This window comes from Gastrolobium bilobum, unplaced genomic scaffold, assembly GCF_033153095.1.
Source record: "Gastrolobium bilobum isolate Gb01-03AN ecotype WA unplaced genomic scaffold, APGP_CSIRO_Gbil_v1 utg2894, whole genome shotgun sequence".
NCBI classification, from domain to species: domain Eukaryota; kingdom Viridiplantae; phylum Streptophyta; class Magnoliopsida; order Fabales; family Fabaceae; genus Gastrolobium; species Gastrolobium bilobum.
The window spans coordinates 177,268-191,715 of NW_026897400.1; the positions used below are offsets into that span (position 1 = coordinate 177,268).

The 14,448-nt window shown below is 36.9% G+C and overlaps 1 non-coding gene across 1 annotated transcript; it reads right to left on the minus strand.

Annotated features, from left to right (window-relative positions):
- Window positions 1-13,669: 13,669 nt before the first annotated feature.
- Window positions 13,670-13,776, minus strand: LOC133306617 (small nucleolar RNA R71). Its single transcript, XR_009750928.1, has one exon. It is a non-coding gene; the product is annotated as a small nucleolar RNA R71 (small nucleolar RNA).
- Between the last annotated feature and the right edge of the window lie 672 nt (window positions 13,777-14,448).

Sequence of the window (14,448 nt, forward strand, 5' to 3'; positions counted from 1 at the left end):
GAATCGAATCTAATTTAATGACATGGAAAGGGGTTTTGCACAAGGTTAAACCCTGCTTCCACGTGGCAGCGAAGACATGCATACTTGAATTAGAGGGTTAATGTGTTTCTTCTATTATAGGTGTTGGGTATTGATTTTGATTATAACAAACAAGTTAGGTCATGTCATCTAACAATGTTTCTTGAGTTTTTAAAAATTTGTTATAGGATTTAACAGAATTATGAAGAAATGATTGTAATAAAATATTCATAACAATGTAAAGATAAGATTAAATCTTAGATTTCATATATGAGTTGATGAGTAAATCATAATCATGCCTTCAGTTATATTATTTTAAAGTTTTTAAAATTATAGAAGGAAGATATAATTTTTAATTTTAAAAAGAAAAAATAATTTGATAAATTCTCACAAAATACTTACTTTTTTCTAATAAAAAACTTGAGAAATGATTCTGCCTACGTACTATATGATTTGGCCGAGGTTTTTGGGGCGGAGGATTTTGTGTGCTTTATGGGATTAGGTAACCAATGTATGGAATGTGATCAATCCAACTCAAATCGGGCTGGGCTTGATCACTCACAGTTGAAGTGAAGGATGTTGATGAAGAGAAAAAGAGGTGGCAAGGAAGCTTGCCGAGATGTTGAGTGGTTTCGCGAAATGGCTGATCAACACTTTGTGTATCTGGGCAATTTGCGAGCGATCGGGGGTACCTGCAAAGGCACTCCAATGCTTAAGTCAGTTCAGTATTCAAGGAGGTTCAAGTATTCAAAAAGAAATATCATATCTGGGCTAAATGCCTTTGTATTTATAGTATTGAGTGCCTTGTTTCATATCGTCTTTCGTAGGGTTCAGGTGGTGGCCAATTTGTCTCAGCTGCTGATCTTGACAATGATGGTTACTTTTAGGTTAAGTCACGTTGGCTTGCTAGTCAAGGAAGCGAGATCCTATGCTTTCTACATGGGATGGGTTGCCTTTGTAACAAGTTACATGGGTTTCTGGGTCGTTTGGGCCTTTATGGGATTGGACCTTTATCTCGCATGTAGTAGGTCTAGATCATAAGTCCCCCAACTTGCTACTTATATTGTTGGCATAAGGAGAGAGAAGTATTCTTTATGCAGGATGTTCATTCACTTGTGGCAAGATACAACCACATATTCACAATTTTGCACTTGAGTGGGTTTGGTAATCCACATTTTGCCGCTTAAGAGAGAGTTGATGTGATTTTAAATAGTCAAAAGCATTAAATGTAGCTTTCATTACATGTGGGTTAATGTATTAACCTTTTGGTCTCCTGCTGCCGCATGTCCCACTCATTTATTTTACTATTTTATCTTTGTGTGCTTTTACGCATATACCTTCTGGCTACTTTTCATATGTTAACCTTGAGGATTTTGGAGGGAACAGTTATGTTTCGCTGCTTTGTGTTTTTTTCTCCTCTAATATTGCTCTCTTTTCTTCCATAGTTGCTCTCCCTTACTTCCCTTGCTAATTTGTTTTTGTGACACACTTGTAAGTGAATAAGTTGTTTTAGTGTTCCTGTGCTTCGAAGAGCTTCATCGAACTTCAATATACCTCAAGTATAAATACCATGTACTTTCTTTCTATTGTTTCTTCATTCGCTTGCTTTTCTGGAAATTTGAGTGTTGAAACTTTGTAGTCTTTTGCATTTGTTACTTTCATTTACTGTGTGTAGTAGTTTGTTCATTCTGGGTATTTTTTCATTTCTGATTTTGTTTTTGTGAGGAGTTTACCACCCATTTGAGAGAATGTCTATTGAACACCTTTTTTCGGCATATTTTTAGAATGATGGAGAGGTCAGGTTCGACTGGTCCAGAACCTAGGCCACCACCTAGGTCTAGTGCTACTAAGTCTCTCAGTACTGGAGAATGGTGGTTAACTGGAGAAACAATTTCTCCATGGGAGAAAGGATTTCTCCATGGGAGAAAGCTGAAATGCTTGGGACTTTTCTCCCTTCACTAAGAGGGTATGGAGGGGGTTCTTCTTCTCGAGGCTCTAGGATAAAGCTTAATCCCGTGGGAGCCATAAGGAATCTCACAAGCTGCCCAGGATTCAATCCCAACAAAGCAATATACATGAGCGAGTTGGTCCTAATACTCATATTCTCTCATCTTCGAAAATCCTATCGTCATTTTCAGTAGTTCAACATCTGAGTCGAGTCCCCATTCTGCTTCCAAAGCATCTCGCAGTTCTAGTCCTGTTCCTCAAAGTCTTAGTCTTATTCCTTTAAATGTTGTCTATACCATTGGTTTTCTCTTTAAAAAATGTAGGATAGGCAAGATGCCTGCTAGTTCATTTTTTAGCTCATCTTCTGATTCTTCTGATACTTATTCCACTTCTTCCTCTCTCAGAGATGTCATGAGTCATCGTCGATTTCCAGAGAAGAGTACTTTGCGAGATGCATATAGTCTCGCGTGGGTATGTAACGATGCAAAAAGGGTGGTTTCAAAATATCATACCACTGGGTCCATTGCAGAGCTTTCTGCCTTCATTCACCTTACACAAGATAAAGCCATTAACCATGAGTGGCAGATTTCCCCTATTCCCCCGAATGAGCGCGTTTGTTCATCTCGCGTGGATGATAGGTTCAAACACTTTTTGATGATGTACAACTTCTTCTTCCTTACTTTAGGTGTTCGTTTTCCTTTCTCTTCTTTCGTCAATAATCTTTTATATCAGATTTATATCGCCCCCTCACAACTACATCCCAATGTGTGGGGCTTTATTCATGTCTACGAGATGTTATGCAAAGCATATATTCTTTTTCCTTCTGTTTAATCATTTTTATGTCTATATAAAGTGTATGGAGCTCATAAGAGTTGGGTTTCCTTTAGAAAGAACCTAGCCTTCAATTTTTGTGAGGCATATTCAAACAAAATTCATTCCTGGAAGGAGGATTATTTCAAGGTGTATCCCGCATGGGATTGTCATCCTTTCTTTCTAGATTATGAGGACGACGCCCCCTCTTTAATTTTTTATTAGTGCAATGACCCAGAAGATTTTCATAAGTTGAGTTACGAGAATAATGACTTGGGCAGGCCTGAGAGGATGACTGTAACTAAATTATGCGACATTGCTTACAACTCCTCGGATGGTGATTTGTTGAGCGCGTATACCATCCTCTCAAAATATATTGCTAATGATAAGAAGGTCTTCCTTGGTAGGAATCTGATATGCATGTAGCATTCATTTGTGATCTCGCACTTTATTTTTTGACTACATTTTTTCTAGTCGTGCTATAATGCCTTATTTTTTATTTTTTGCAGATAGCGAGATGTTGAGCAGGTTGGAAATAATGGAACTTTTGGCAAAGAAAATAGTTGAAGCTGCCACTGGTGGTGAGGGTACCTGGAGGCCACAGTTGCAGTCCCCAGAGATCTCAATGCAGGACCAAATGAGATCTAAAACTCTTGTTCGCTCCTCTCTTAGCCCAATTCAAGGAACAACTGATTCATCCCCTCTTTCCCTCGAGAAGGGAAAGAAAGTTCAAGAAGAACTCAGCAAAAAGAAGTCCAAGAAAAGGAAAATTGTGCAACTCGGCACAGCTTCAACGGTCCTTTCCCCAACTGACATAGCGAGATAGAGAGAAGGATGGGGAACACCTCAAAATTTGCATCATAAAGGAAAAGAAGTAGGTCCCCTACTGGAAGACCTTGCTGATAAGGAATTGGAAGAGGAGGCTAAAAAATTAGACCTTTGGCTGCAATGCTCTTCCTCCCTTACTGTTGCCTTTTTCTTACATACGATCTTGCTACTTCAACTTGAAAGCATCTTTGGCGAAGAAAAATGATGTGTATGTGGCAATGGAGAAAGCCAAACAAGAAACTGAGGAAGCTAAGGCTACCTAGGCGCAAGAGAAAGAGAACTAAGAGAAGAAATATGAGGATTTGAGAGCCTCTTATGCCAAAGCTAAGAAATCCAATTCCGAACTTGCCGGTAAAGTAAAAACATTGGAGACTGCAGCAGCAACTTTCGAGGAGACAAAAAATAATGTGGAGGAAGAAGTCGCTAAGTACCAGCATCTTTGGGAGACTGAAGCTCTAGCATCATACAACAATGTTATTCTAAAAGTACAATACTTCAATCCTTCCATGAAATTACAGAATGTTCACTATATGTACTACTTGAAAGATCGACAACTGATGCATATAAATGATGAAACCAAGCAAGAAGAGATGGAAGAGTTAGTGAGCATGACAAATACCGACAGAGTGCCTAATCCTGGTGCCACGGATAATATGGTGATTGGCGACACTGATGTTCATACTGATGTTGTAGGGGGAGGAGCTGATAGTGGAGAGATGACAATTCAGACTATGTAGCTGTCTTTTTTCTTTTTCTTTTCATCCTCTGTGTTTATTTCGACCATGGTTTGTTCCATGGTAAACTTTTTGGAAGATCTGTTGCTTCAATACAATTTTTAGGTTAACTTTTATACAAATTATTTTAGTATTTGCTTCCCCTTTCTTTTCATTTTGAGCCTGCAACATAACATTTATGTATGGAATTTTAACCACAAATTTATTCATGATACATCAATGTGTACCTTTCTTTCATTTTGATGTAGCTGAGCGGGATGCCTTGTAGTTTCAATATGATGCCACTTGTTTAAACTTGATGTCGCGCATTTCATGTTGCATTGCTGACCTAAGGTTCAGGCCTTAGGTACTGGTATAAGGGTTCAAAGCATGTATAATAGATTCATTTCACTTCAAGACCTAAGGTTCAAGCCTTAGGCGCTGATATAAGGGTTCAAATTGTAAAAAAAAAGATGGCTAAAACATAAACAGAAGATGAGGGTGAATTTTGTGTAACTTTTTTTGCAAGAAACAATTAAAAACAATACCTATTTTTCAAGAAAACATGCAAGAATGAAATTAATCAATAAACAAACATTCCCTACCTAAATATAGATTCAAAACATCATGTATAACATATCAAATTTGAGTTATATACAGCGAAATTAAAGAGATAGGGAATGGAAGAGAAAACACTATAATATATCATGGTTTACTCTCTAACCACTTGAGAGCTACATCCAGACTGATGTCGATCGTTCCACTATCATCAAGTTTCCAACCGGTGCTTGAAGAAACTGATTTACAACTGAAATTTTACAAGTTCTATGACCGCAGCTTGATCACACTAAACATAAGCCCCTTAGGATCACTCCAATTATGTCCAATCAAATTACAGCAATTCAAATCGTTCAAATAGATGTCGGGTAACCTCCCCACATTCAGAATCAAAAGAAAAATTAGAAAAAGATTAAGAAACGAGAGAGTAATTGAGTTTTTCTCAAAGATATGCAAAACTAGGTCAAATGGGGTTTCATTCTGAATTTTATATGTTCTGGTGTTTTTTAGTGTTAATGTTATGTTCAGAACCCCTAAGAAGTGTTTATATAGGTAACGTATTGAGTTACTAGTCATTGGATATATAATTATTCAAATTACTTAGAGTTTTTAAGTCACTTAAGTCAGGTGGTAATCGATTACTTTTCGTGGAGTAATCGATTACTTCTTCAAAGCAATGAGGAAATCGATTATTGTTCATCAGGTAATCGATTACTTCTTTAACGAACCTAGGTAATCGACTACTCGATGAAGTAATCGAATACTTCATATCAAAATGCAACTTTTCTTATTAATTTTTCGATCTAAATGGTTCTTAGTGACTTCTGAATGATCCTAATCACATCTAACACATATATGGATATGTCTCTCATCATTTTGATAACTTTCCGTGTGTGTGTGATCTTGTATGAAGGATTTAAGTATGCATGTTTTATATTCATGAGTTTATGCCTATTATATGTGATCCTCAAGTTAAAGCTCAATAAACTTAGTCCTCTTAGTTCTAAGAGTCCCTAAACTCATTACAAACAATATACAAATGAGTCTTCATTTGTCTTCAAAGGTCTTCACACTTTGAGCCTTGTTGTACCTTTACTCACTTGAAAACTTTGACTTCAAGATTGACTTTGCTAATTTGAGTATTCCTTTCATGTTTGCACTTTGTCTTAGTCTTCTAATGTCATTTTTGCCTTGTTTCCATGTCTTTCATGTGGTGTAGCTATGTTTAGCTTCTTGTTGCTTTGTTAATGCTTTGTTATCATCAAAACTCCACTTGTAAGGTATTGTTCACCTATGGTTCAACACAAGTGCCTGTATACCAGGTTCATTTCACTTTAAGGCCTAAGTTTCATGCCTTAGGCACTGATATAAGGGTTCAAGTGCGTCTATACTAGGCTCATTTCACTTCAAGGCCTAAGGTTCATGCCTTAGGCACTGGTATAAGGGTTCAAGTGCTTGTATACTAGGTTCATTTCACTTCAAGGCCTAAGGTTCATGCCTTAGGCACAAGTATAAAGGTTCAAGTGTTTGTATACCAGCTTCATTTCACTTCAAGGCCTAAGGTTCATGCCTTAGGCATTGGTAAAAGGGTTCAAATACCCAGGGTTCACTTCCAAAGGTTCATGCCTTAGGTTCATAATCTAATGTTCAACCCTTAAATTAGCTTTCACACCTTCAAAACTTTCGTTCATTGCAGCCTAAGGTTCAAGCCTTAAGATTAGGAATTTGATTCTTAAGTTAATTTTCACTTTTGCTAAGATGGCAGGATTCATTCAGTAAGTTCAAAAGAGGTTCATATCTCACTTTTAGCAGGTTCAAACGAGATTCATATCTCGCTTGTTCACTGAAACCTGCAACATTCAAGGATCTCAAATAATGAAATCATATCATTTCAAGATGATAAGTTCAATAAGACAAGTTCAAATTAATTCACAATAATTCATAGTTCAAGATGAGTTCCTGACAATTTCAATCAGTTCAGAATAATTCAAGATAACTGGATAAATATTAGCTATAAAATCTTTTTTTATCCGCGTTCCAAGTTCGTAGGATGGTCAGTCTTGATAAGGTTTCAATGCTATAAGCCCCTTTATCAGTTTTCTTTGTCACGTGATATGGTCCTTCCCAATTAGGAGAGAGTTTTCCTTCTCATGAATTTTATTTATGATGTTCGATTTTTGGAGGACCAAGTCGCCAACTTCAAATTTGCGTGAAACTGCGTTTTCGTTATAACTTACTAAAATCCTTCATTTTAAAGCCACTTCTTTTATGTGTGCTATTTATTGGATCTTGCCAATTGTGTCTATTGTGGAGAAGTGCTTGACTATTGTTTTCATTATTCAAGTGTAATCTCCTCTATGTTGGTTCACCAATTTTCACTGGAATCATGGCTTCACTACCAAAAATCTTCTTAAGAGGTGTTTCACCAGTGGTAGAATAAGGGGTGGTTTTGTACCCCCAAAGGACATAGTCGACATGATCTGGCCATTCTCCTTTAGCTCCTTCAAGCCTTTGTTCAAGTCCTCATTTCAAGATTCTTTTGCAGCTTCAACTTGGCCATTGGTTTATGGATGTCCCACTGAAGTATACCTATGTTTCACTTGGATTTCCTTAAGTATTTCATTGAACTTCCTATCCACAAATTGGGTGCCATTATCAGTGATGATGGTGTGTGGGATACCAAACCTGTAAACAATCTTTCTGTAGAAAAATATATGGACCTTGTTGGCCGAGATTGTTACTAAAGGTTCTGCCTCTATTCAATTTGTAAAATAATCAATGGCAACTATTAGCCATTTCAATCCTCCAACTGCGTTTGGGAAAGATAAGGAAGCTAATTCTCCAGGAGAAGTATGATGAATATCAGCATGCTTTTGACATCTAATACAATGTCGCACATGTTTCTTTGCATCCTCTTCAATTGTAGGCCAAAAAAATCTTGCACGGTGGAGTTTGCGAGATAAGTATTTTCCTCTCATATAATGCCTAGTGATTCCTTCATGTACTTCAGTAATTACGTATTGAGCTTCACAAGGCGTCAGGCATTTAAGCAGGGGAGTAGAGAATCTTTTTCTGTAAAGTTGGTTGTTCACAATGGTGTAATAGGAAGAACTTCTTTGCGAGTTGGTTATCTCGCGGAAGTACACCACTTTCAAGATACACTTTGATGGGAGTAATCTATATTGGCCTCTCTTCTTCATCTTCATTCTCTTCTTCAAACATTGGGGTTGTGCTGGTTGACGGTAAAACTTTATGTTTGGAGATGGCCATGATTACACTTGGATGCGGGACATTCTGTTGTATTACTGACATGTTGTTCCCTGGACTTTTGGTGCTAGGTAGCTTTGACAAAATGTCTGCCCTAGCATTCTTTTCACGTTGGATGTGTTCAAATTTCACATTTTCAAAAGTCAATAACATGAAGTGTACCTTTTCAAGATATTTGGCCATCAAAGGTTCCTTGGCTTAGTAGGTTCCTTGGACTTGCGAGATGACCAGTTGAAATTCACTTCTAACTAAGACTTTGTTTGCTCCTATGTCTTTAGCCATTGCTAAACCCGCAATCACTGCTGCATATTCAGCCTGATTGTAAGAAGCATTAAATTCAAATTGGAGTGAATGTTCAACTATGATCCCTTGGGGTTTTCAACGATGAATCTAGCACCACTTCCTTTAGTGTTGGAAGAACCATCCATGTATACAATCCATTTATCATTCAATTTTGCATTGTCGTGGTGAGTCATCTCAACCACAAAGTCAACGAGAACCTGAGCCTTGATGGCTTGTCTTGATTCATAAATGATATCATATTCAGAAAGTTCAATGGACGAGGTTATCATTTTACCAGCAAGATCAAGTTTTCGAAGAATTTGTCGCAAGGGTTGGTTGGTTCTAACAATTATCTGATGTCCCTGAAATTAATGTCATAACTTGCAGGATGTTATAAGTAGCGTAAAGGCTACATTTTCAATCTGTTGATATCGCAGTTTAGATACTTGTAGCGCTTTGGTCACAAAATACACATGTTGTTGCCCATTTGTTGATTCTTTTATCAAAATTGAGCTTATGACTTCTGAATTCACGGAGAGATAAAGGACCAGTGGTTCACCTAGTTCAAATTTTACCAAAACTGCAGGATTAACGAGATACTTTTTTATTTCAACAAAGGCCATTTCACATACCTGAGTCCATTCAAAGGTCGTTTACTTTCTTAAGAGCCTAAAGGGGATGTATTGGATTAGGACTTTAAAAGATTTTTTGAGATAGAAAATCTTATAGATTTTAAAAGACTATTCAGAATTGGAGAGACTTTAAAGATTTTTTATACAATCAAGATTTCATAAGATTGGATTTAAAAGGATTTTAATAGAATTTATAAGATTTGAAAGGACAATATGGATTTATATGATTTTAAAAAACCATATCAATTTTTAACAAACATTCAAAATATGCAATGATATTAATAATAAAAAAAATAAAACGTAATATAATTTTCTCAATTAGTAAAATTCACGATAAATTTTCGTTTGGAATTTTTTGCAATTGATCTTATAAACCTTGAGATTTTTGTTCTACGTGATGGGAGTTTTCTAAATATGCATGTTTTCATTGAGTATTCCAAGAAAATTTTGAATCTGAATTTCTGTGTTTCATTACGTGAAAGTTTAGAAAATTTCTCAAGTTATTTTCAATCGATACATTGAAATCTTAAATTGCTTTGGGGGTTTTGAAAAACAAGTTTTTAGTGATCTATTGACACAAAAATTGATTGAAATAGTTTCCTATATAGCGAAGGAATTTCATTCATAAATGTATTATTATGAGACATAGGATTTATATTATGAAAGTTTCAATCTTTCTTTAAATCGATCTTGTTTCATTGATGTAAAATGAAAATTGGTTTGGGGAGTTTTTGTTCCCCTGTTATTTTCCCACTATTTTATGTTGTTTTTAATACAAAAATCACACATTTTCGTACCAAGAAAAATCATGACCAATAGCTTGAAAAATTATTTTTAAACTTTCAAAAATTGCTCCAAAATCTGCTATTTTTTAGACGAATTTTAGATTAAAATCTTGTTAGGTTGTTGTTTTTGGGTTGTTTTGTGATGAAAATTATAACACCTAGTGTTTCTAAATATATAATTATATGTGAAATTGTGGATTTAAAGAGTAGGATTAGTGGAAATCCTGAAATTAGGGCCAAAATACGTAAAAGAGCAAAATGGTAATTTACCAAACACGTAACCCTAGGCAAGAAAAATTAAGTAGAAGGCCTCAAATGGTAAAAATAATGCCGAAGATGGATTCAGGACGAAAAATCGAGTGGATAGGAAAGTTCTGAAAAATGTGATGAATAGTGATTTTTTCGGTGTAAAATACTGCGGTATAATTGTACTGATAAGCTTGAAAATATGATCAGTATTTTTGAGAAGTAAAAATATGACGTGAACGGGAAAAATATGTAGGTGATGAATTTGTGGGTTAAAATGGGTGATTTAAAAAGGTTAAGTTACATGTGGGACCCACTTACGTGACTTAAGTGGGTGGAAGGTCAAAGTTAACAAAAATTTCTGATTCTCTCTCCTCCTCCCTCTTTTCTCACGCGGCCACCATTGTTGTTTGGGCAAGTTTTTGTTCAAAACTTCAATCAACCAAACCTCACTCAAATCTCGCTCAAATCCAAAAGTGTAAAACATCAAAGTTGTTCCAAATCACATTGTGAACATCTTTCCTTCCTTATGTGAGCCACGAAATTGAGTGTACAAGGAGATCATTTTCCTAGAAGGGTGGCGGTTTTGGTGGCTTTTGGTGGTGGTTTTGGACAGTTCAAGGGTTGAAACTTGTTCTTGGGTTGCCTAGGAGTTGATTGGTGGTAAATTTTCTCCTCCAATTTATGGTTTTGATTTGGATTGAAATTTGTGACCTAAAGCATGTGTATATGGTTGATGTAGTTAAAGGGCTAAAATTGAAAATGTGTATTAGATAAAAGTGACTTAGAATGATGTGTTAGAGTGATTAAACTCATAAAAATTATTGGTGAAATTATTGGATAACTTAGGAAATTTTGTGATGGGATTTCAATACTTTATGAAATTGGTGTGTTGTGTAATTGAATAATTGAGTTGTGGAGCATTGGTATGAGTTAATAATAGGATTGTATGATATGTGTGAGTGTTGAATTGGATTGAAAACCTTGTAGGGTACTCCCTTGAGGAATTCGAACCATAGTGTGGTTGGAGGGGAAAATGATGTGAAAATATGGTTTAGACAATGGTTGATGCTTTAATGCATAATTGGTGGATTGGTGAATTAGTTTGATGATTCAAGTGGTTGAGGTAATTGAATTAATTGTGAAAGGGCCATTAGGCCTAAGTGGCTATAATTGGTTATAATTCTTGTGAAGTTGATTGATTGTTTGCAATTGATTGATGGTCATTGTTGTTTGATCATATAGGTTGTCTCTCACGGAACTAATAGAAGTGGAATAAACTTGGAGCGTATGTTGTAGAGCTTTGCTTTGGAGTTGAGGTAAACCATTGGAACTTGGGTTTATTCCCTTGTATGCTTCACCAAACCTAGTGGAAGGTTGTGGTTGGATATTGTGCGCTTTTGACATTGTGTGCAATTGTATGATCATGCATTGTTACATGATTTGTGTGACGTGTCTGTGATCTCTGGCCAGTAGATGTGTGTGGTTTGGACTTTCGCTGGAGATATCCCTTTGGGGAATTCCGGTCGGGTTTTGCTGTGGGGCCGACTCTGGGAGCGGCACCAGGATGAACCAAACGTGGGACTTCTGCTGGATAGGGCTCATGAGGAGTTCCAGTTGAGTTTTGCCATAGGGTCGTCTCATCCATGGGAGAGGCACCAGGAAGCTTCACGGGAGTTATATGACGGGGTCCTTGAAAAGAATCCTTGTATGGATGTTCTTTGATGTGAGCCCAGTTGGTTGTGATTGTGTATTGATAAACCTTTGGTTTACCATGTTTTTAGGCTAAATTATATAAGAATTATGTAGTAGAATGCATGGAATTCAAGGTTTTAATACATTTAAGTCATAAGATAGGAAATTGAGCTGATGTGTTGATAATATTTGCATTTTGAAGGTAAAACCTCAAGAAATGGTGCCAAAAGTGCTAAAGAAATCATAACGAAGAAGTAGCGGCTCAATATGGATCAAAGAAAACTAAAATATTACAATTCAAGGTCCAGAATAGTACGCTCAAGCGCACAAAAGGACGCTCAAGCGCGCTTAGGCAGGAAGAACAGCCAAACTGGACAAGTCAGGGCGCTCAAGCGCCCATTATCCCGCTCAAACGCCCAAGAAGACATAATTTCGAACTCGAGGAGCACGCTTGAGCGCCCATGAGCACGCTCGAGCGCGCTCAGGCAGACAACAACAACAATTTGAAGCAATTCAGGGCGCTCAAGCGCCCAACATCACGCTTGAGCGCCCAACCAAATCCTGACAGCAAAGATTTGCTGTGATTTAATGAAGATTTGCCAGATTGCGACATCCGGAACCAAAACAGAAACAAATCAAACCAGATTTAAAGGGAGTCATGGAAGATTTAAGCAGGATTATAAAGCTCAAATCTCTCAACCAATCCACAAGATATTAATTGCAAAAAGGAAACAAAGATGAAATCAACCACAAATCTAATACGAATTCTTGGCTTTTTAATTCATAACATATTGAGGATATTGGGGGAAGTCGAAACCTTAACTACGCTTGTTTTAAATTTCAATCAAACATCATCATCATTCATTCTTTTAATTCTGAATTTTCATATTGCATGCTTTTACTTGTTTTTAATTTTAAGTTCTTTGAACCACAACTCTCTTCATCTAAATTCTCTCAAACCCAACTTTTGATTGTCCAACTAAAACGCAATTAGCGAACTAGTGCTTGAAAATTCTGATCCTCGTGGGAACAATCTCGTACTCAGTACATTTTATTACTTTACGACCGGTGCACTTGCCGAGTCGCTATCAAGTTTTTGGCGTCGTTGCCGGGGATCAAATTCTTCAACATTAGAAGTAACTAATTAACTTTTAGATTGGACGTTTTAATTTTCTGCACTTTATACATTCTTCAAAAATATTTTTCTGCATTAAAATTCTACATCAATTTTCTACATATTTATTTTTCTGCATTCTTTGTTTATTTTTTATTATTATTATTATTTTTCTGTTTTGTCTTTTGTCTATTTTGCTGCACATCTTTTCAATCTTAGTTTATGCGAGGTACTCTTAACCCGCGAATCTTGCAGTTTGATCCTGAGATAGAAAAAACAAAAAGGAAACTTAGGAAAGATGCAAAAGCAGCAAAAGCAGAGAAAGCGAAAGAAACAAAGGAATCAACTTCGACGGAACCAAAAGAGGAACCTAAGGAGGAACCAATGGCAGGAAATAATCAACTCGCTCCAAGGACGTTGGGAGATTACATGATCCCAGCTTGAGTTCCACAGATGGCAAGCATTGTTAGACCGACCATAGAAGCTAACAACTTCGAACTGAAGCCGGCACTGCTGCAATTGATTCAAAAAGAACAGTTCGCTGGAGGAAGCACAAAGAATCCCTACAGTCATCTTGATAACTTCTTACTCTATTGTGATACATTAAAGGTGAATGGAGTTCCTCGTGATGCTATCTTGCTCAGGCTATTTCCATGCTCACTAAAGGATGAAGCAAGAGATTGGTTGCAGTCTCTACCTGAAGGAAGCATAACCAATTGGGATGACTTAGCAAGGAAATTCTTGGCCAGATTTTTCTCAGCCTCAAAGATGGCAAGACTCAAGGCGGAAATCAATGCTTTTGAACAAAAAGAAAGCGAAACTTTATACGAGGCTTAGGAACGATTCAAGGGATTACTCAGGAAGTGTCCTCAACATGGAATTGAAGCATGGGAGAAGGCAAGAATCTTTTTCCAAGAAATGACATCCAACACAAGAACATTGGTAAATGCCTCTTCAGGAGGCTCATTGAAAACAAAAACTCCTGAGGAAGCACTTGAATTGTTGGAATCATTAGCATCTCAGGAATTTGACAATACCCCTGCTCCAGTCGCACCAAGACGATCAGGAATCATGAAGCTTGAAGGCTATGATGAACTCTTAGCCCAGAATGAACAAATGCTACAAATGTACAAGAAACAACAAGAACAACTAGTTGCTCTTAATAAGAAATTTAATCTTTCTCAAGTTTCTTTTGTTTCTAATTCTAACATTAAATGTGATATCTGTCAGAAGGCTCATGCAACTGAGGATTGTGAATACATAAGAGCAGCAGAAAAGCCACCAGCAGAGGTCAATGGAGTCTGGTATGATCAAAAGAACCAGAACAATCCGGGAAGAAACCAATATGGTAATCAAGGGTGGAAAAATCGTGACCAACACCCTGGGTTTAGTTACAATTCAAACTACCAGCTGAACCCTCCTATGCCATTGCAACCACAACCTCCACCTCAAGGTGCCACTTCAGAATGGGAAAAAGCTTTTGCACAGCTTTCCAAGACTACCTCTGACTACATTCAGAATTCAAATTCTTTCAGAGAGGAGACAAGAGCTTC